Below are 22,633 nucleotides of genomic sequence, written 5' to 3' on the forward strand. Positions count from 1 at the left end.
TTGAACAGAGTTTGGGAAAAGGTCTCCCAGGGGTGAGTAGTTTCTTTTGAAGTGTGCTTCTGCTTCTGTTTCCTTTTTAAAGGAGAAGAGGGAGCAGAAATGTGTCTAGGAGCCGATGTTATACTGGTTGCCAAGACTAGTAGAAGCAGGGCCCTCTGAAACAATGAGCCGTGGTTCCCCCTCACCATGGATCTAGGACTATTGAACGGAAGTTCAATAATCTGAATCCACAATCACCGAACACACTTTAACGAAATCGCTTTCACCGAAAAAGCGCTTTCGTTAAAGTGTGTTAAAAAAAAATCTACTTTTATGCAGGAGGGGCAAGCCCCCCACACCCCCCCACTTTAATATTCTCACTCTGAGATCACACTACAGTGAGGAAAAGGGAATATTCCCTTATCCGCACCGCAGTACTATCTCCGCAACAGTCATTCCCCCACAACTCCCTCTCGCTGCAGGCATACTTCCGCGAAAGTGCTTTTTTAGTAAAAAGCACTTTCGCAGAAGTATGTCCAGCTGTTTGTGCTTTGGGAAAAAGTTCCTTCGGGGATCAGTACCGATCTCCTCACCATCAGGGTGTGATGGTTGAAAAACCTCAGTGGACGTACTGTGGGGATTTGCAGACCCAGCTTCTGATTTGGTTCCTGATTGCTGCACAGTACCCAGCGTCCGAAGCGATCCTGGGCTGATTTCTACCTCGAGGATAACACCAGATGACTGAGGTGCAGCCAAGGTGTCAGGCCTAACTTTCTTGGCCTTCTTCCTATGCGACTCATCGAAAGAGCCTACTCCACTTTCCATTCTGGACACCAGATGTCGGAAGCTCTGATTTTATAAATAACGTTTTAAAGCCGGTATAAGGCTTCTTAAGGTTTTCGGAACAAAGGACTGACAGATCTTACAGGCCTTGTAATTGTGAGCCTCCCCCAGACAAAATAAACACTGCTCGTGTGTGTCCTTATAAGGGATTTGCCTACCACAAGCAAACTTTCCCTTAGTAGAAGACATGTACGTCTGACAAAAAGCAAATAAGTAAAGAAATTCCCACAAGGGTACTTATCTCTGAGCGGACAGCCAGAGAAAGATCATTGAAATTGGATGGACGATGTCATGTGAACGCTGTAATTCTGAACTGGTGTACGAATGTCTGATTTTCACAGCGGCAGAAAAATTCTGAGTTAGGTACGTGCAGATGTCACAGTTATAGCCAACGTCAGTTTATGGCCCCTGCATTCTACGTCAAATGTACCCAACTGAAAGCCTTTGGTAAACTGTCCGGATGTCCGGTGCTGCAGGAAAGACTTTGGTAAACTGTTTGGATGTCCGGTGCTGCAGGCAGCAACTCCCTAAGGTTATGAATACTCCAACATGAGAACAGAAGGACATCTTGTTCTACTGCTAGCTGTAGATCCAGAAAAACTGACAAAGGCAAGAGATTTACATTCATATGTTTGTTTCTTCATGCACCCAGATCTAAGGTCGAACTAGATGAATATTATGCACTGTTCACAGTATCCACAACATAAATAGATGTAGAAGTTCCATTCCCCTTCTTTGGTTGTTTATTCTTCACCTCCTGCTCATTCACTACTGCTGCGCTATCCTGCGCTTCTTCGGTCATGCTTCTCGGCCAGCCTTCCATCAAATAGAACCAGGATTGAAAAGAAGGTCTCTGGGAGACAGGAGTCTGAGTAGACTTAGCAGGAAGGGCACACTTAGAATGCTTCTTGCCCTTGGGAGGACAGAGAGCCTGCCTACGAACAAAGGCAGATTTGGAGGCAGAGTTTCTGTGAAATTTAGGAATAGGAGAAACAAAAATGCATTTCAGCTCCTGCAAGGCTTTGATCTTGTCCTGGAGAGACTTGAAAAAGTCATCAGCAGTAGATCCACAAAGACTCTGTTATCCAAAGGAGCATCCAAAAGTGTTGCCTTAATGTCATCAGGCAAACCCTGAAGACAAAGACAAAAATAATACCTCATATCTGTACCAAAAGCAGCAACTCTTGAAAAGGCATCAGCTGCATCATAGCTGCATCTGACTGAAAGGGGAGGCTACATGAGAAGTGGAGCCCAGCAAGGAAAGGGCTGAAGCCTTCCACACAGAGTCAGAAAAGTCAGAAACCACCTTAGAAACCTGAGAAAGGAATTCTAAAGCAGTTGGTAGTTTATGGCCCTAAATGACAAAGTGGTAGCAGTGTAAACTTTCTTGCCCACCCTTTCCATGGCTGTACTATTCTTGTCAGAAGGCAACAGCTTGGTGGAGGGCAACAACTTGGATGGCTTGCTGGAAGTGATTGAATCTGCAGTAGCATCTGCAGAAGGTCATTTACAAAGAAATTTTCACTCCTCGGGCACTTTAAAGAACCTATCTGGCCCCTTACTGAGGCTGACAGTCAGGGGCTAAAGAAGCTGCTGAAAAGGTATCCAAAAGAGCAGCCAGAACAGGAGGAACAGAAGATGGTTTAGGAGACTCCATCTTTAGGAACTCATGATAAATTTTCTGATCATCAGAGATGTCAGAACAATTCCACTTTAAAAAGTCCATCATATGGACAATGGTATCTCCAAAGGAGAGCTCTTTCAAAGGGGACTAAAGGAAGTCTCTTCCTCTGAACCATAGTCCAAGGGGGAAGAGCTTGGGGAAGAATAAACCAGGAATTTTTCCACTGAGTTCCTTAGGCCTTTTGAGGAGAGTGGAAGATCAGAGAGGAACAGGAACAGAGACCCGTTGAGGTGGCATTAAGGCCATCAAAGCATTAAATGAACCTGGAGTGAAATCCTGCCATTCATGTTGGAGATCCTTCACAACAGGAGAAATTTCCTTTGTCTTTTTCAGTGGGATATCCACACAAAACACCCACAGAAGATCATACTCCTGACGCATTTTCTTTAATGGTTGTAGGAATCTCCTCCCTTACTAAGATCTGAAAAATCCCCCTTCGTCCTTCAGATAAAACCAGCCGTGGTTCCTTCTCAATGTCAGGCGCAGATGTTTGAAAAGCCTCTAAAGACATGGGAGAAGCCGGATCCATGCCAGCCTCTGACAGGGTTGTGGCAAAGGAATCTGACCAGATGTTCCTCCAGGCTTTCACCAGCTTTGAGAGACACATCCAAGGGATGGTGGACAGCAGACGGATCAGGCCTAACTTTCTTGGCCTTCTTCTTGGCAGATGGCTGGCCCTAAAGATGGGAGGATTCTGCCATAGGACCCTGAGCTAAGAACTTAAAATGTTAGTTTTCCAGGTATATGGACAAAGAGGACAGGCAACTTCAAAGGGTCTTAGGCACAAATGCCTGACAGATAGAACATCGCACAGGATCGTGGGAAGCACCCAAACAAAAAAATGACACTGGTCATGAGGGTCTTTATGGGGAATCTACCTCCTACACTGATATTTTCCCTTTCTGGATGAGACAAACACAACAAGAAGAAGAGAAAATCTCCCGATGAAGCACTTATCTAAAAATATGGCTTGCTAACCAACACAGAAGAAGGGCATTCAGACCGACATTCAGTAATGGGGTTCAGGTTGATGGCAAAGTTGTTCTGACTATCTGTCTCCACACATCATCTTTATGCCTTACATTGTGCTCAGGGAGCATACGTGTGACATATGGCACCTACAAAAGCCGAAGACTTTGGTATACTGGCCGTTTGTTGGAATATTCTTGGCAGGAGATCCCTTATGTGAAAATATTGCAACAGTGATATGGAAGGACATCACCTATTAAGGTGTGGATCTGTGTTACAATGCACTCCGATTTACTTAGAAGCTCAGGGAGAAGGAATGCTTATGCGTGCTAAAACCCTTGGGAATGAGGGCATGGATACATACATGCATGTGTAATATGCATTAGTGTTTTCTATACAATATTTAGATGATGTGGAAGGGCCTGAACTCCATTACTTCTTCATTACCCTATATTTGGGGAGTATCCACAGTTAGTCCAGTAGCAGCACACAATGGTTGGAGAACAAATCCAAACTGATAAAAATCCAAAACCAATATAACGAAACAGACAGAACACACCACGGCCACTATGTAGTAAAAGCTTTAATGTAAGCACTTTCATGTCCTACCTGGACACTTCATCAGACATATAACAAAGTCAAACTACATGATTTATATACCTACATCATCATCCATTTACACCAATCACTATCCACCTCATTACATATAAAAAAACACCATTTAAAATACTAGCTGAATATCTATATCAATTTGTATTGAAACCTTTTTTGGAATATATATATACATATACACTCTAAGACATGTTAAAGCATATTCATGAATTTGACATTAAAAACACATTATATGAACAAATAGATACATTGTTAGGAATCCATTAAAACATCTTACATTCAGTAAGCCTAATTTTCAAAATGGCCACTAGATGTCACCATTGTCTTGTTCCTTTGGATATTTAATCTATAAATAACATTCCCTTAAAAACAGCTACAAAGCATATGTCATCCTAATTTGGATGTATCTCACAAACATTACATACCAGTATATGAAAAATACAACCATAAATGAAAAACATAGAAATGAGCTGATATCAAAAAACAAAACATATGTTTACTTATATGGATAGCTATTTTACTAATATCTACTTAATGTTTAGAATTTAAAAATCAGTTTCAATGTTTAAGAGGTCTGTTAACTAAAACGACTTTAGACTGATTGTATCATTCATATCAAATCATATTAGCATCCACAGTTAATACAGCAAAAACGGGATTGGGTGACTGTACCGAGTCTACTTTATGCGCTCGAAACACGAAAAACCCGAATCCAAACGGCGCGACACATAAAGAGCTAGTCGAACATACTAAAGTGCGAAAATTAAAACCTTGAACTGTCATAGTCGGCCATCCCACCACCCCCAACACACTACCTACCCAAACACAATAAAAAAAATACATACATACACTAACCAAAATCCTACTTCTAACCCTAAATTAAAGCACCAAAACCCTACTGCTAATCCTACACTAAACCCCACATACACAACTATCTATGCACTATCCTTAACCCCTCCCTAACCCTAAGGTCTGTAAATAGGGCACACTTTTCCTACGGAGCTATACCCAAGCAAACTAACTATACCACACACATACACTTAACAAAACCCTACACTAAACCTTACATACATTACCTACACAAAACCTTACATACACTACCTACCTATGCACTTACCTTAATCCCTCCCTAACCCTAAGGTCCGTAACTATCGCACACTTACCTTACGGAGCTATACTGCAGACGGGCCAACTATGCAAACTCGATATTTCCACTTTTGCGGTTTCATTCGTTCGATGTATTCGCGGTTCGCTCTTTACGTGTTGCGCTATGTACATAAGGGTTTTTCAGCTTTCGAGCATGTAAAGTAGACCCGACTGAACCAACCAACGTTTAACATAATAGACTCCAGGCAGCTTGTCACTATTCTGCCTAAGGGTCTTGAGTTGTTCTTCCTCTCCTGGATGACCTAGAAGATGCCATAAAGATAACCCAGATAGTGTAGCTCTATTCCTTAAGAAGGTGAACCAGATATTTTACCCTGTGGGGGAATATTTGGATTAAGCTTGAACAGAGACCTTCAAGGTGGAGATCATTATAGCAGTGGCAGCCAGGCTCCCAGTCTGCACATTACATCCATCTATTCCCAAAACACGGAGTTACAAGCTATTGATAGACTTGGTAAATATGTTTTTATTGACCTCATCCTTGAGGGTACTGAACTAGCATATGTGCTTCCAGAGAGAGATAGCAGATAAATTAGTGTTTTGCCGGAGATGCCCAGTTTTCTGCAGTCATAGGAATCACTATTGCAGTCCTTTAAGTTCTGATCATTAAACATTTATATAACAGAGATTGTGTTCTTCTAACCTATTCCTGCTCACTGAATGTGTCACTGTTAAGGTTGGCAAAGGGAATTCAATAAGTGTCTTGTATGCAGACTTCAGTAAATCCTATGATACAATATCTCATAAGCTGTTGTGTCGGGGTACAGGGATTAGTGGTGAGCCGGATTAAAAATCCAGTGGCTAATGGTATGCAGCCCCATTTGACTATTGATGTGTAACATGTTTGTATAGCACTTTATATTGAAGTTAGAACATAAGGTCAGACTTTTCTGACAATACCAAAACTGGGGATCTAGGTCAGGTTTATAAAAACTACATCTAACTGCAGTAACCTTGCAGAATATTAAAAGAACCAAATCACTGTTATCAATGATATTCGTGAAAACTGAACCCTCAGTACATTAAGCAGAAAATTCCTTCTTGTGAAGATAAGGCCTCCCAGACACCCTGCAGACAGCTTTATCCATTTAATACTATATTTAACTACTACATTATGTACATTTGAAAAGTTGAAATTTCCTCTCTAGCAGAGACCACCCTATAATAATGAGCTGTTCCGAAAGCAAACCAAAACTTGAGTACTCATCTTCATAAATCATATTGAATGATGTTCCTACACCCCAGCTCAACATACAGTTTTAGTTTTTAAATATACAAAAATAATTGTAATAATATGCACTTACCTTCAACACAATAGCACAACTGAATTACTGAAACAATGTGCCAGTACCCCTCACTATGTGAATATTTCAGTGACTAGATGTCAATGAAACATTTGCACATTAAAAATAAATGTTAGTCATATGGAAATAACTAAATACATTGTGGCTGCAATGCTATCGTGATATTAGATGAATCCTCCAAGTCTCAGACTTTGGTTAATAGGGGACGGGTGTGATCACCTTTCGTCTTGCCCTAGTGCAGTTAAAAGGTACTTGTTTAAATGGCTGTTAGGATGCAATGAAAACAATATTGAGTTATGCACTTTGGTGACATGGGGAATTAAGGGGGTGAAATACACAATAAATGAAGCACCAATAAAGTGGTTAGATGAAGGAGGTGACTATTATAGGTTCATAGATTAGTACGATGCTAATTACTCTTGTGGGCCATTTCAAGCCTAGCCAATTGCCCCATGTGAGAATCAAACGCTGCATCTTGGGTCTGTAAGGTAAACACCTTAACCATTATGCCATCCTCCCACCCCTTATGGCTTCCATCAGACTGACTCATGCTATGTAATGTTAAAAGGCAGAGACAAAAAACCCAACAAGTAATAGGTTGCACTGGCATAGTTATGGACCAAGTGATATGGGTGCTTTCCTTTTTATTCGTGGGAGTTGATGAGACCTCATCTCAGATGCTAGACTTACTTTTGGTGCCTGGGTCAGAAGAGAAACATCACAAATTACAGTGGTAGAGAATGCAGATATGAAGTAACATAATATAAAGGGGAAACAGGAATAAATGGTAGTGTATGACAAATGTAATGTCTTACAGCTATGGGAATGCATGCAGCCGAAGAGGGAAATAGGGACATTACATAATATGTCACCAGGTGTGGCTGGTGACAACCCTGTAAAGAAAACTTGGGGAGGGGTGGCTGGATCATATATACATACTTTGAGATATCAAATTTAAGACCAGCATCAGAAATTCTTTAAGTCACAGATATCCCTGTGTTATGCAATAACCTCTCCATCCATGCAAAGCAGAGTTCATCCCTGACCCTATTCAAACAAAACCTTGACCACTGGATGAGAAATCGCAAAAATCATGCCACCTAGCTCTCATGTCTCTGATAAACAGAGGCTGACAGAAAGTAAAATGTACTTCAATTAACATCCTTCCTCCCACAAATCCCTTAGCTACCTTCTTACTAACATACTCTCATCCTAACAGACGACCAGGGAACTCAGAGACTAACTGGGATGGGGTACACAGCTAGGCTTATAAAGGTCCCAGCAGTCTTTAGCCTAGTAACAGCTTATGCACCTATAAGAATATCGCTTTATACAAGATGGCGAGACCTAGAAATATATATCAATGACTGTGAGGTGAAATGTCAGTCTTTGCAAGGGTTTAAAGATGCCTGTTTCAGTGCAAGTAAAAAGTAGTAGGGGCTGGTGCTCAGCTGTAGGGGTAAAGCTTTGGTAGATTTGATGGACCAAAGTTTTTCTTTATAAATTTGTCTTAAGTATTCTTTATAGATATGTTACTGTCACCTATATTCTCTCCCTGTGGTGACTTTGTTTGACACAATTTTCCTACATGTCCTGCACTGTGAATTAGTTTCTTATAGCAGATAATCTAGTGGCATCTGTACTCACAGACACTGCATCTTGAACTTCTGATTTTTTCACATATTCCATGCTGAGTTCTCTGTATTGTCACAGTATTCCTTTTAGACCACTTAGCTTAGGGTCTTAAGCAGAGTTCAGTAGAGTGACACATTACTTTACTCCAGGTATGTCTGGTCCATTGTAATGCATTCTAACATTGGTATGAAAATGTGCATTTCAGCCTTAGTTAACATACAGTTTGCAGATCTGAGGCGCCAGTCACAGCTGCATGTATTCAAATATTACAAAGTGCTGTCCTCTTAAGCCCCCCCCAGGACCATCTATATGGTTACTCATCTAGATATAAAAAAAAAAAAAAAGATTCTGTTATACCCTGATTCTGGTTATATTTCATTTGCCCACTTAGTAACTGTAGACAATATATTAACATACACAGCTAGCCCACTGCTCGATTACCTTTAAGGCAGTATAGAATTGTTAGTGTTTCACCTTGGACTTGCAGTGTTTGAGTTTAGGTACTTGTTGTGACATGCATATCCTGAGGTCCATTATATCTTGTTTCATTGATTTTGTTTAGACTCTTCATGATTTCTTTGAAACCGTTATCATATCCCCTTCAAGCAAGTAAGATAGTGGAGTCAAGGACATCTCAGTTGGGTATTTTAAATTTCTACAAACGTATAGAGACAAACAGAGATCTACTTCTCTGAAAGTAACGAGAAGAGATATGTACGTTGAGGGTGACATGCTGAGTATTTAACCCATTAGAAAACAGCAAATACAAACGTGATTTTGAAACTTACCTTTAGGGAAAGTGCACAGATGCTCAGAAAATGCAGATAAGGACCAAACAGCAGATAGTGCAGGCTGAAGAGGTGTATTTATGTAGGACTAAACAGGTAAATGACTGACACAGTTCTTAATACTACTACACTATGTGAAATTATGACCAGATGCAACAGAAAGATTTTGTGCTGGCCAGTAGATGGCAGCAGAGACCAGGAAACACTTTTAAGAGACTATTGCAGTGCATGTCTGAAAACAAAATAATTTAACAAAATACTTCATTGCTTACTTCAACGTCGTAAGAATGGCATTTCTTTCATAGCTTAGTACGTCTGCCCTGGCATTACACTTGCTCAACTAAAGCAGATTCTCCATACCTCTCAACCTCTTAGCTCAAAAACTCTGGACAAAGCCTGACAGAATGGGGGGACAAGGGCCCAAAAATAGGGACAGATTATAAATATTGCACTTATAAACTTGGAAAGTTGCTAGAATAATAGGATTTGTCTTAACATGCATTTTTCTGAAGGATATGAAGTCTGAAACACAAATGTATATCATTATTTAGTTACTTCAGTTCTCAGATCATCACTGTGATTTACCAGAAAATCACACATTTTATGAGGAACAGATCAAAAATAGGAAGCAAAAATCTGTACAGTTGGGAGGTATGAAAATTTCTGTCAGTTTGTAAGGGAGAATCAGTATCTGTAACTGATTCAGCTGACTTTTCACATTTTTTATGTAGGCTGTAATTAATTTTCAGCACCAAAGATTCTACCTTTCTCCCTAACTAACCACATGACGCCAACTTCTGTAACAGGAGTCTATTTATTTTGACGTTTCATGCTGGCTTACCTTTAGGTGTTGGATGAGATGCAGTACAGAAGTTCTGAAGAAAATGAAGTGGTAATAAGCCGTACTCCACAGTGATGACCATTAATATCGGTGGCTTTTATGCTGGACAGAGTGCTTGGTTTGACCATTTCAGCAGAGACCTAGTTGGGCTGCAGTGGACAATGGGTAGAAGCCATTTGAATTACAGAATAAAGTATTTAGAATAGAAATTGAAGGTAGCTTTAATAAAAATCTCGAGCTCTTTATCCTAGAATATCCTTTCAGGTTTCCACAGCCCTTAAGTCTGAACAGCTGTGCTCAGAGCTCTGAAACAGGAGAAGGGGCATGATATCCCTTACCTATAGCAGCAGCAGTGTACAGAGATGTGGAGGGCTTTATTCCCCATGGAAAATAGGTAAAAAAAAATACATCTGTATTTTGTTGAGAGACTCAAAGTTGGAAAACAGTAATTTACGTTCCTAGGTTGTGAAGTCCTGCTTCATTTCCCTGCATATATGCTATTAACCTGAGCTGTTCTTTTATGTTACATTATTCCATCTTTCATTAGTCCTAAAACCTTCTGTTTTATCTTCTCTACTCTCCCCTCATTTCATATAGCTACAACTGCCTCGTCCTTCTCCCATTCTGTCCTTTACTTGCTTTTCTACTCATACCTTTGTTAAGAACCTTTCTGACATCAGAAAGGTGTTTAGTGTTTTTACATACCTTTCAGCAATATTAAGCTCTAGGCTTGTGGAATGGCACAATAGTATCCACCAAAGAGTAATGCCTGAAGCATATACACTCTGCTGTTACAATAAATAAATAAATAAACAAAAAGGAGTGTGCCTGAGTGAAGTATCTAACAACTTCTGTCTGTGTGGCAGCACCGTTTTATATTCCTACACTTTTTCCCTGTAAGTAAAGCTCCATGCACAACAAAGTGCATTTTAGAAACTCTAAGCATAACTAAATTATTTCATGACATGGATTATTAAGGTTCACTTCTCAAGTTTTGCTTTGCTCTGATCTTGAGGTAAATTTCCTGAGGTCAGTGTCTTGAACACTTGGTTATGATCAGGGACCTAATTACAATCCTCTAATACTTTTAACTGGAAGGTATTGAATTATTTGTCACTGCAATTCTTTTTTCTTAAGGCCTCTTCATAAATAGATTCTGCAGAGTGGGACTTCCTAGTCAACAAACAGTAAAAGAATCATGCATTTATATATCTACTCTGCTAGTAATTATTTCTTCAGAACCATATGTTGCATGTTGGGCAATTAAAAGCCAACTATTCTTAAAAAGTAAAAGAGGATAGAGAACTGAAAGGGGAAAAACTTTGTTCTTTGCTCAGGAAATGACTTGTATTTTCATAACAAAATTCTTTGAACTTTATCACAGAAATAAAAGTGTATTATTATTATTATTATTATTATTATTAAAAGCAAAGGCAGTGTATTCACAAGAGCACAGTACAAAGGACATCTGCAAGGAAAGTATCTTGCTAACCAGGAAAATTCCCCAAAGGTCTTCTTTCAGAATTATCCCACTATCTGTCCATTAGATCTAATTAAATTCTGAAGACTTCAAGCGTTAGTGAGTGATATCGCTTGCCAGCTGTAATAAAGTAAAAAAAAATAGAGAAGGATTAAAAATGTCCTTAGTGCTGTGCCCTTGCCGTATTTTGCTACCTCTGGCACAATGATGAAAAGCTACTTATTTTGTAGATCCATAAAGAGTAAGGGAGATGTGCTAATTGTATACTGAATGGATATATATCTTCTAAAATTAAAACTACAAAAAAAAAAAAATGAAGTCTTGATTTATTTTTGGGATTTTTATTCCAAGTAGCATTCTACTACTTAAACAGTGTTTACCTACTACAATACTTAACTGAGGCTTGCATAACTCATAATAAAGTATTTCTTACCACCTTGTGCTGCAATCTTTATGGGTTCTCATGAAATATAATTACAAAGGATGGTACATGGACTATGTACATGTGTTTGTGCTGAGAAGGAGAGGAGAGAGACACTCATTCTGTATCAGTCATGGTATTGCTAAACTTTGTATGCACCTGTATTAAAATAGCGGTACTGAAGATTAGGGTAAGAACACCTTAGATGGTCAGGCTGCTCCTCCATCCTTTGAACTCAAAATCCCTCCACGCAAGAGTGGTACAGTTAAACAGGTCTTGAGATAGTTATGGTCATTGTAAATTAATTACCAATGTCATAGGTTCATAGGTTCATAGATAAGTACTAGGCTATTGGCCCTAGGGCCTATATAAGCCTAGCCAAACAGTACTCTGGCTTTTGCCACCCAAGAAAATTATTTTCCTGTGCCCCTGTCAAGCAGAGCCACAGAAGTGATCCCCGGGGTGAATTTCCTATCTCCCATTCAATCATCAAGATTTTTCTTGAAGAGTGCTAATGAGGAGCTTTGTTTGATATAGATAGGTAGTTTGTTCTGGAGGATGGGGAGTCTCTGAGACAGGAATCTATCCCTCCAGCATGTTCTGTTTATTGTGGTGACAAGGTTTAGGTCCCTAGAGCGTGTAGCTCAGAGGGATTGGGATTTCTTTACGTGGAGCATGTCCAACAGCTCTGGGTTTGACATAGCTTTGTATGTTAGGCAGAAATCACCTGTGAGTAGGTGATATGCAACGGAGTAAAGCTGGAGTTTTTTGAGACGGTCTGTGTAGGGCATCTGTTTGAGGCCGGTAATCCTCTTTGTGAGGTATTTCTGCGGCCTTTCCAGTTGTTGTAGATGTCTTGTGGGTCTATATTAGAACATCAAAGTTTCAAAACTTCGAATGTTCTAATATCGAACCCTATTACACGAAAGCTCTGGGTTTGACATAGCTTTGTATGTTAGGCAGAAATCGCCTCTGAGTAGGCGATATGTGACAGAGTAAAGCTGGGTTTTTTTGAGACGGTCTGTGTAGGGCATCGGTTTGAGGCCAGTAATCCTCTTTGTGAGGTACTTCTGTGGCCTTTCCAGTTGTTGTAGATGTCTTGTGAGGTACATACCAAAAGGGGTGTTGTACTCTATAATGGGTTTAATGAGTGATGAGTAGAGGGGAACAATGACCTCTTTTTTCCTGGATGAGAAACCTTTTGTGATGAGGTGTGCTACGTAGAAGGATTTCCTGACTACTGTGACAATGTGATTATCAAAGGAGAGACTACTGTCCACCTGTGTCCCAAGGTCTCTTATCATACTTTCAGTGTTAAGTAGACTACCGCCTATGTGGTAGTTCATGGGTACAGAGTTTTTACCAAAAGGGATGACAATGCACTTTTTGGCATTGAGCTTGAGGCCATGGCTTTGACACCAGGCATCTGTCTCAGTGAGGTCCTTTTGTAGGATGTCCACATTGTTAGGAGATTTGATTATGGCTCCTAGTTTGCAGTTATCTGCGAACTTTGTTAGCCAAAGACCTTCTGTGTTAGCCTGTACGTCAGAGAAGTAGATACCAAACAGGAGAGGACCTAGGATGAACCCTGTGGTACTCCACTTGTCACTGGTCTGAAGTTGGATTTAGAGTCTGCTACTTTCACAGTGTGTGTTCGGTCAGTGAGCCAGTTGGCAACCCATCTTGTGACATTGGGATTTATACCTAGTTTAGTGAGTTTGTCTATAATTCCAGAGTGGGGGATGGTGTCGAAAGCCTTGGCGAGATCTAGATAGGCTGTGTGTACCACCTTACCCTCATCTACAGCTTTGGTGACCTCTTCAAAGAAGTCTATCAGGTTTAGGAGACATGATCTGACTTTTACAATCCCGAAGTGGGTAGGGTCCAGAGTTTGGAGATTAACAATGTCATTGTTTATAAGTTCCATGATGATACGCTCCATAGCCTTGCAGACCAGACTCGTCAGGCTAATGGGGCAGTAGTTCCCAGGGTCCATGGTGGCTCCCCCTTTGTGGAGTGGGATAACTGTTGCTGTGCGCCATTCAGTGGGTACAAAGCCTGAGGTGAGGCTATGACTGAACATGGTACTTAAGTGGGGTGCCAGTTCGTTCTGTAGTTCATGTAGAACGCAGCCTGGGATGTTGGCAGGTCTCATGGATGCTGTGTTCGTGGCTTTGGAGAGTGTGTTTTTTACCTGTGCAGCCATGATTACAGGTACTTTGCATTACATTTTTATTCTGTGTATTGAGTGCAAGATTATTCCTCATGGAATTGTTTGCGTCTGTTGAGGAACATTGATTGTAAGAAATCGAACTAGCTGAATCATATTACGGAACATCCTGCATTTATTCTTATGTTACTTTAGGTATTCTGCATGATTTCTTATGTAAAATGGTTGCAACATCAGAATTATGCAATAAAGGCTCACTGCAATGCAAAAATGAGCAAGCTGACTGGACAGCCCAACCAGCATGCCTGCTGTAAATCGAGCATATAGCAATAAAAAAGTCTGTCCGTTGAAGTACCACTGAGCAACCAGACTTTCTACTGGCATATGCTTGGGGACAGCAAAATACAAGAAAAATCAGATATGTTCTGAAAAACTAAACAGAAACGTACCTGATTTTCCTTAAATTTCTACCTTGTCCCTCATAAAATCCCAATTCTTTAAACAGCAATCAGCAATGGAGATTATCTTTCCTTCACTGCTTCTCCTGCACTGCACTGATGTAACATACAAGCATGGGAATGTAAGCACCATATACATGCACAATACATCAGCCTGCAGAGTATGACACAGAAGAAGACTGGTGTCCTTATACAAAGACATTATTTAAGAAATGTAAGCAAATTATTTCATAAATAATGTCATGGAATAATAGTAATTATCCATGTATGTGTGTGTGTGTGTGTGTGTGTGTGTGTGTGTGTGTGTGTGTGTGTGTGTGTGTGTGTGTGTCTGGGGGGGGGGGGTATATCAGGATTTACCCATGGCTGGCTTTGTTTAATCACTCAGGCTTCACCCTCATGATCAAACCACACCCACCATGGGTAAATCCTGACATACCCACCCACAGTCATGGATTAGTACACCGACGGCGGGTAAATCCTGATGTACCCACGCAGAGTCATGGATTATTACACCAATCGTGAGTAAATTCTGAAGTACCCATGCACAGTCATGGATTATTGCACCAACAGTGGGTATACCAATGTACATAGGAGAGCAAAACCACCGAAACAAACTGCTTATACAGTAGGGTTCAAACCCATCCATGTCATCCTATGTTGGGGGCTTTGCCCTCACATCCCCTTGCTTATACACTAACATAACAGTCACATAGCCTCAATCAAAGCGGACATCCATGTATACTATTATAGAGGAATATATCAAAGTTTGCTAAAGCAGAAGTTAAATTAAGCTGACAGCTAGATTACTAACTTCAGGGTATCCATATATGTGAGTGGATTTTTCTGCACAAATTATCAGCTGTTAAAATAATGAAGGCAACGTTGACTGATGGCTTATTGATTATTCCATAATTCTTGGTCATGTTTAAAAAATGTTAAGAAGAAACATAATTCTTTGTTATTTCTTTTATTTTTTGTTTGATAAGTAACAAAAATGTTGTGGTTGGCTTTGCTGCTTAAGTTTGTGGGTGGGTAATGTTAGCTTAATTTTTTTTTTTTTTCCGTTGGGGGAGATCTTAGTGCTCAGTTTGCATCTCCAAATGTAAAATGGTTGGTTTACATTTGCAGCTGTTGTATTTTATCCATGGTGTGCAGCGATTACTGTGTAATGTTCATAGGTTTGTACTCTGTAGTCTGATTTGACAAATGGTATCACTGATGATTCACAATATAGTCAAATACCTGTTGATAAAAAATCATCCAACTAAGTAAAAAAAACTCAACTACACAACCCATGTAAACTTAATATAATCTTCTGAAAATCCCACACAGCCCAACAAAATCTAACAATATTATTTGCCAGCTTCTGTCACTAGTGTAAAGTAGTAAAATTCAACTAAAGACTAGAAGTAAATGGCACACAATAACTGAAGGGTCAACCAATACAATTCTTTAATTATATTTACTATGCCCATAGCAGAACAGTCTAAAATAAATAAATGCACAACAATAACCACATACACAAGCTTGAAGAACTTGAGACTTTAACACATTGCACTATGCATGGAATTTCTCTTTGGCCAGGTCATTCAGCTCTGGAGTCAGCATACAAGTAAGGGTGAGCGTGTAAATATATCTACACACACACACACACACACACACACACACACACACACACACACACACACACACACACACACACACACACACACACACACGGGTCAATATGAAAAGATCAAATAACTATAATGTCAGAATTCAAAACATTGAGCCCCTATTAGTGTACCTGCAGGACATTGAAATTACAAATGATAGACATCCATAACATCGACCATCAGCCTCACAAGATTCAGCAAACTTATTATCTAGATCCATAAAATCAAAATTTTGGAATATATATCTGCTGAATAAGATAATGTTGCCTAGAAGTCAGAATGGTGTAAAAGCCCATCATCGATGTATCTGGTGCCCATTAGGAAGCAGAACTACCAATACGATGTCTGTAATAATAGTTATTGTTCGCAAACAGAACTGGATGGAGGAATATAGAGCAAAAGTGTGTGTCGGTTGTCCCATTTCACCTAAAAAATGTAGACTTCAGCACAGAAGTGAACAAATGCATAGTATATTGTACAACCGGGTGATGTAGAGCACTTGTGACTTCTTGAAGGCAATTGCTACGGTAATGAACAAGTAGAGTGAATGTACCAGTACTTCTTTTGGGATGTTGCCTTTACTTTTCCGTTAAAATTTCAGTTAGCATTACATATACTGTCCAACGGAAATTGTATTTGTTTTGCTTTAACAAGGATTTTTGGAGTATGCTTTTGGGGATGTGTATTTTCTTTTAATTGAGTAGACACAGCATGGGTATTTTGACTATGCACTCTCAAGATACTCAGGATGCCCAAGTGCTTTTGCCAACATATTAGAATATTTCAGTGGTATGGATCTTAATCTTGTGAGGCTGATAGTCAATGTTACATACATCCATCACTTGTAATTTTGATGTCATGCAGGAATACCAATATGGGCTCTTGGTTCGATGTTTGAAATTTTGACAGTCTATTAACTCAATGTACTCATACAGACCTATATGTGCATATATGTATGTATGTGTATATATATATATATATATATATATGTATGCACGGTTCTACCTCACTTCAACGACACGCCGGAACATCGACACGGAAATCGCGAGCCCCAGAAGATCGAAAGCTGAGAAGACCGACGCGATGGGACCCAGAAGATCGACAGTGGAGAAGACCGACCCGACGGATGAAAGCACCGACGCCGAGGATGCCGACATGGGAAAAGGCTGTGTAAGTATGCGGTAGTGATGGACGTTAGGGTGCGAGTAAGGTAAGTGTGGATATTGACGGTCTGTGGGGATAGGGGTGGGTTAAGTGAGTTAGGGTTAGGGAGCGGGTCAGGTAAGTGTGCGGTAGTGATTGTGTTTGGGTTAGGGGCAGGATAAGTGAGTTAGGGTTAGGGAGTGAGTCAGGTAAGTGTGCGGTAGTGATTGTGTTTGGGTTAGGGGCGGGATAAGTGAGTTAGGGTTAGGGAGCGGATCAGGTAAGTGTGCGGTAGTGACGGACCTTAGGGTTAGGGTTTGGGTTAGGGTTGTAGGTAGTTGTGTATGTGAGGTTTACTGTGGGTTTGTAGGGATTTTGGTGTGCTTGTGTTGCGTATGTGGTTTTTGGACGGGGAATGTGTTTTGTTTGTTGATTGTGGTGTGTGAAGTGTATGAGGTTTCGTGTTTGTGTACCGTCGGTTATTTCGTTGTCAAGCATGTGGAATTTCGTGTTTTTGTACTGTCGGTTATGTGGTTTCGGTGATTGCGTTGTCGGTGTTTTGGTGTTTTGTTTATGTGAGGTAGAACCGTATACACACACACACACATACACACACACACACATACACACACATATATTTGTGTGTGTGTATACACATATATATATATATATATATATATATATATATATATATATATATATATATATACACACACACACACACACACACACACACACATAGAGACAGATATACAGATATCTCTCTCTCTCTCTCTCTATATATATATATATATATATATATATATATATATATATATATATATATATATATATATATATGTATATATAAAATACTCTATATCTACAGGCACACATGTATAGAAGACACTAATTCTGTCGAACAGAAGTTTTATCAACATATGTTTAGTTGACACAGTTTAGCTGATACCTGTCAAAAAAAGTAGCAGATTGGATCATTCTGTCGCCTATCCGTGAGAATTGTGTAATCTCTGAGTTAGAATATATAATTAGCAGGGGCTGCAAAAAATGTTTTCTTTTAATTTTGTTTTAAGGTTTTTGCATGCACCAGGATTTGGTGTTGACACTATTTACGTCGATATTAGTCCCGTTTGATAAAGTTAAATAAATCCATATTATATACGTATGAGTACCTCTTTCTCTGTATATGTATCTATCTATATAGATATATACATATATATATATATATATATATATATATATATATATATATATATATATATACACACACACACACACACACACACACACACACACACACACACACACACACACACACACAGACAGATATATATATATAAAACATGACTCCACTACCTCAAATAATTGGCATCTGTTACACAATATTGCTTACCTGGGTACATATGTCATCTGAACACAGGTACGTAAAGACAGATGGTTTTGTTGAAATAGGACACACATAAAATTAAAATACTTTTTTTTTTTACAGGCTGTAAGTTCCTCTGCATCTTCCAACATGATAGAGGGCTTTTGCATCTCACACCTCATTACTTTATACTTGCCATGATGCTTGGCCCAGCTCAATGAAACTGCAACCACTTAAAAAGTAAAAATAATGTCTTGGAGAAGGAGAAAGAATGAGACAATATTTTTAATATTTTACCGAGACTTTTTTTTTTATCTTTTAAATGAGAATTCTTTCGCAGAGACTTTAAAACATTGGAGTCAACTGCAAACTGTTATTTGAGACAACACAAACTGTTACAACATGCAGTGTGCAGATAAACAAACATGGATAACCAAAATACAAAGGAAGCATACCTGAGCAACTGGAAAATGAGTAACAAGGAGATGAACACTTGAAGCACACATTCACTTCCCACTTTTCTTCTGATATTCAGCCTTTCACTAATATATTCTTCTTCCTCTAACCTAGAAAATTCCTAGTACAGTCCTCCATTTTCAAAACTAATCCTATGACCTTCTATTTCTCTACTAGTCTAGTGTGAGGTACAGAATCAAATTTCTTACTAAAATCTAAAAAGACCATATCCACTAGATTACGCTAAACCTGTATATTTTTCTACCCCAGTAAAGAAACACATTGGCAAATATTGTTGTTATAATTTATCTGTAAACAAGTTCATCTTATATAATTTTTCACTGTATTCCACAGTATTCAGTCTTGGTTTCAGCTAACTTTTTCAAAAGTGCTTTTATCAAAGTTAACTGATGTGTTTTTTGACACAGGACTGTTGTGTTCAACTGCCAGAAATGCTGAGGTTTGCAACACTAACTTTTTCTCTGCTGTGTGAAGTGTGAGTTGTTTTTTCCTAATGATGAAACTTTTGGATATACTGAAAGCTCCAGCATTAGGGGTAGGGAGGTAGGTAAGTATGTGTGTGCTCACATCTTGTGCAGTGGTACTGTAAGAGAACGTATTTTTGGAAGGTAATGTGTAAGGAAGGGATTAGGAGCAGTGGCAGGGTTACGGCTATGGTTAGCAGACATGAGTAAGGTGTATATTTGCTTCCTGTTTTTCTTTTTAAGTTCAGGTAATGTACAAGTATTTGTAGTTATATTATGGGTATGTATTTCCCAGTATATTGTTGACTACCAAGTGGAATTTCTCCTTTCCCCAATATAGTGCAAATATGGAGGAGGCATATATAAGTACAGGGAGTAGTCGGTGGTGTAGGACACTTACCACTGTAAAAATACTTAATGTGTAGTGGTTTCATTTCTGATTGAGTGCTTCAGTTGATTTGGTATAGCTATTTTGAATTTTTGCATGCATGTTTGTGGATGAAAGGTGAGCTCATACAAATGCTTTGAAAGTTTGGGTGAAGATAAGTTCTCTTATTTGTCTTAACAGGGAATTCTACAAGGCTGATATAGCACATGGCAATATGTAGTCTCTAGCATTGCAGGTAGTTGGGAGGGGATAAGAAGAAGAGATGCACTGGGAGTACTTAAAGTACAAGTGACATACTTGTTATGAAGAAGAACAATCAGCTTTGAAAAACATATTTACTGATTTTGTAATTATTATTTCATTTCACCAGTACAGAGATCTATACTTGCTTATCCTTGTGGGCAAGATCATACTGTTGGTTGTTTTGGCTTCTCAGGGATGAGAGAGAACAGGACCATATTTATTTATTAAAGGTAAGTAAACTAAAGCCAAGGACCTTTTTCAATCTGACCTATTACAATAACAGAGGTAGGGGTGTACAACCTCCCCACAACAACAACAGTAAAAGAAACAAAGAACAGTTCTCATTACAAATTCTGCACAAAGAAATATACTGTATACTCATCCATTAGACCACCTACATCACAGCATAAACACCAAAACTTCAGATGTCTAGAACTGAAGTGAAATCCATTAAAGCATTTTACAACACAGCGTTACAATATTTATAGATGGATTTACTGAGCCTTGATTTAGGTGGGTGGTAAAAGCAATTCCCAAATTGTCAAAGCTTGCACATGGAAAGCTATAAGGTTTGCCCTAAGCTGGTAGTATGTAGGTGCATTTTTATTTATAAATAGAACTGAAGTCTATACCTAGAAGCCTGCACTGGGAAAGTCTTGGTTTAACTATGGAAATAATATTGGGACTGAACAATTGTGAATAGATTTGAAGCAGATGTTCAAATATTCAGCAGCAGTTTTTAACAAGGAGCTACAAAAAACTCTGCTTTAGATGCAGATATTTCATAAATCTGAGAATAATTGCATTAATTAATACTGTCATCTGGCTGAATAAAAGATAAAGAGAAAATGCTGATTTTGTTTCAGAATTGCACTTTGCTTTGGTACTTACAAGAATAAAAAAAGTAGATTAATTTTGAAGTCCTTTTTCCTCGACCCAGACCACGATTGTCATACACCAAACCAAGCAACAGTATTATCATGCTTGGAAAGTAGTCACTTCAATAAACCAATTTAAAACATACACACAGATTCATATTTATTCAGAATTTCAGTGTTGAGATGGCCTCATTATGGTGCGAAAACATTAGCTCTTCACTAGTTTTTCACGTGATACATATTAAGCAAAAGGGCTATTTGCTGAATGCCGGCAGATGTGATTTTCAAAAATAAATATTTATGCTGAAAAAAGTAGATGGGAAATGGAGCTTGTTCACTTGCCAGTAAATTAAGTGCAGTATAGTTCCCTGGGGTACATGCTGCTGTGTGTTACTGTATGAAGACATTTTTTTCTTATCTACTTACTAGTTTGAACCGCAGAGGCTGGTTAGGAATTATATCCCAGTAAAGGGGCATTCTGAGACCAAGAAAATGTAGGACAGCAACCTTTATGATTATTTTACAAAAAGAGGGCAGCAAACCCAAAAGAATCTAATGACTATTTTTTATAATAGTGCTTTTGTCTCTCTAATAAAATTCAGTGCCATTTATTATGAGCAGTTTGGAAGCTAGGTTTTTTTGCTTTTTTGAGGAATTACATGTCACTGTACCAACAGCCTACGTTTGAGGACAGATTCTGTTTGTTGGAGCAGACTATTGTAAGTAAGTGTTAAATGCTGTACTGCACGACTCTCTTTCCTTATGGAATTAGATGTGTAGTTCTACTTATTCAGTAAGACAACATTATGCAGATTTACATGTGCTGTAGGGGAAACCTCAAAACTGGGTGGAAACTGTTACCACTTCCAGCTCTCTGTGGGTCTTAAGCATGACAGACAGCATCAGCAGGAAGCCTACCATAAAACACGATTAATGGGATAGCTAAAAGGTTTGGACGAGCACCCAAGAAAAATATGCGATAGAGGAAGTTTCCTGTTGGTATTCTGAGGACTGTAACTCTGGTTCTCAGAACAGCAAAAATTGAAGTGCATATCAGGGGGAATATTTTATTTATTTACTTTTGAATGTTTTTTGATCAGATTAGTCCCGCTATGCCAGTATCTTATTTTCAGGGGGAATTTGAGGTGGTAGTCATACTGATTATGGGATATTTATCCAGGGCTTCGAGGAAACTCTTCAGCTCTTCAGTCAATGCCATGCGATGTTTTATATCATCCTATCAACTAAGGCAGATGGTACCTTGGTTTAATACTGTGGTCAAAGCAGAGCACAGTGAGTACTGCACTGTCCTCCTTATTCAAATGGAAAATTAATCCACACACACTGATGTGTACATGTATATGTCTATATATCAATATCGATCATATATATAATATATATATGCATGTATGTATATATGTGTGTGTATGTACATATAACATGAAAGTTCAATGAATGTACTATAAAAATTTGGAATGCTAAGACATAGACTAAAACAATTTGAATCAGAAAATGCAAAAGCACATTATATATATGGAACTCTTGAATTTGTTCGACACAGCAAAATGCCAACAGCTGCATCAATCACAGCTGGTCAACAGGTGTGCTAAATTGACAAGCCACAGGTGAGGGAAGATTCCCATTCCACACAGATTGTGTTATCTT

This window comes from Protopterus annectens, chromosome 8.part0 (assembly GCF_019279795.1).
Source record: "Protopterus annectens isolate FY-2018-M chromosome 8.part0, PAN1.0, whole genome shotgun sequence".
NCBI lineage: Eukaryota > Metazoa > Chordata > Ceratodontiformes > Protopteridae > Protopterus > Protopterus annectens.